The 1,668-nt window shown below is 41.7% G+C and overlaps 1 pseudogene across 1 annotated transcript; it reads left to right on the forward strand.

Annotated features, from left to right (window-relative positions):
- Positions 1 to 440: 440 nt before the first annotated feature.
- Positions 441 to 1,668, forward strand: LOC308241986 (large ribosomal subunit protein uL4-like; annotated as a pseudogene). The gene has a single exon. The product of its transcript is annotated as a large ribosomal subunit protein uL4-like (transcript).

The raw sequence follows: 1,668 nt of genomic DNA on the forward strand, positions 1-1,668 counted from the left end.
AAGATGATTGCACTCAAAACCAGAGCCTTCATCTTGTCTTTAGGGTCTTCTAGAAGTAGGCAACAGAAGGTGCTTCACTGGTGGTGGGAAAATAAAAGAAGTATCATTTTGTATTTGATGAATTTTAACCAAAGGAGAAACATTTATAATGAAAAATATGGATACTACTAATCATGAAGACTATCATGAAATTTTTCTTTTTAAAAATTTGAAAAAAAATTTTCAAATTTCAATATAGTCTTCATGTATAATAATAAGAAAGTTTAATACCACATTGTATGTCAATTATCCAAATAGATAAGGAAAGAAAAACATAAGCAAAAATTAAAATGTGTGATACGATGTTTTAATTCATGTGTTGATTTTCTGTTATTAAAATTTTTATGGCTCTTCCTATGGGAGCCGCCAGGTAGAGGAGCATGGCCTTCTCCTCCCACACCATGGTGTGTGTTCATCCACTGACATCAGTGTACTCTGAAAAGGGGGAATCATTTTGCCTGTTGTGTTTAAGGCTCACATTTAACCAGATACTGTGAACTTTGTTCATGCCAACTTGTGCAAAAACAGTAGACAGCCCTATGCTGTCAGTGAATTGGCAGGTCATCAAACCAGTGCTGAGTCTTCGGCTGCTGGCAGTACTGTGGCTCAAATTCTCAGAGTTCGAGGTGGTGGCACTCCTCATTCTGGCCAGGGTACTTTTGGAAGTATGTGTTGTGGGGGATACACATTTGCACCAACCAAAACCTGGTGCCACTGGCACCGCAGAGTGAACACCACACAGAAGTGACATGCCATCAGCTCTGTCCTGGCTGCCTTGGCCTTCCCTGTCCTGGTCATGTCTAAAAATCATCATCCTATTGAGGAAGTTCCTAAATATCCTTTGGTGGTTGAAACTAAAGTTGAAGGCTATAAGAAAACCAAGGATGCCGTTTTTGCTTCTTAAGAAATTTAAGGCCTGGAATAGTATCAACAAGGTCTATGCCTCTCAGCGCATGAGAACTGGCAAAGGCAAAATGAGAAATTGTCATCATATCCAGTACAAGGGACCTTGCATCACCCATAATGAGGACAGTGGTATTATCAAAGCCTTCAGAACATCCCTGGAATTACTCTGCTTAATGTAAGTAAAATGAGCATTTTGAAACTTGTTTCTGGTGGGTTGTGGGCTGTGTCTGAAAGTGCTTTCCGCAAGTTGGATGATTTCTATGGTGCTTGGCATAAAGCTGCTTCCAAGAGTAACTACCACCTTCTGATGCACAAGGTGCTCAGCACAGACCTTAGCAGAATCTTGAAAAGCCCAGAGATCCACAGAGTCCTCCGCACACCACACAAGAAGATTCTTCACAGAGTCCTGAAGAAGAATCCACTGGAAAACCCAAGAATCATGTTGAAACTAAACCCATATGCAAAGACCATGCACTGCAACACTATTCTTCGCCAGGCCTAGAACCAAAGCTCCAGGAAGATGAAGCAGCTGCAGCAGTAGAAGCCAAATCAGATGAGAAGGGGCTCCAGGCAAGAAGCCTATAGTAGTGAAGAAAGGCAAGAAGGCTGTTGGCCTTACGAAGCAGAAGCCTTTGGTGGGAAAAGGCTGTAGCTATCCAGAAACCAGAAGTTGAGAAGAAGCCTGCAGAAAAGAAACCCACTACAGAAGAAAAAGGCCTATAG

This window comes from Plecotus auritus (assembly GCF_963455305.1).
Source record: "Plecotus auritus genome assembly, chromosome: 1".
NCBI lineage: Eukaryota > Metazoa > Chordata > Mammalia > Chiroptera > Vespertilionidae > Plecotus > Plecotus auritus.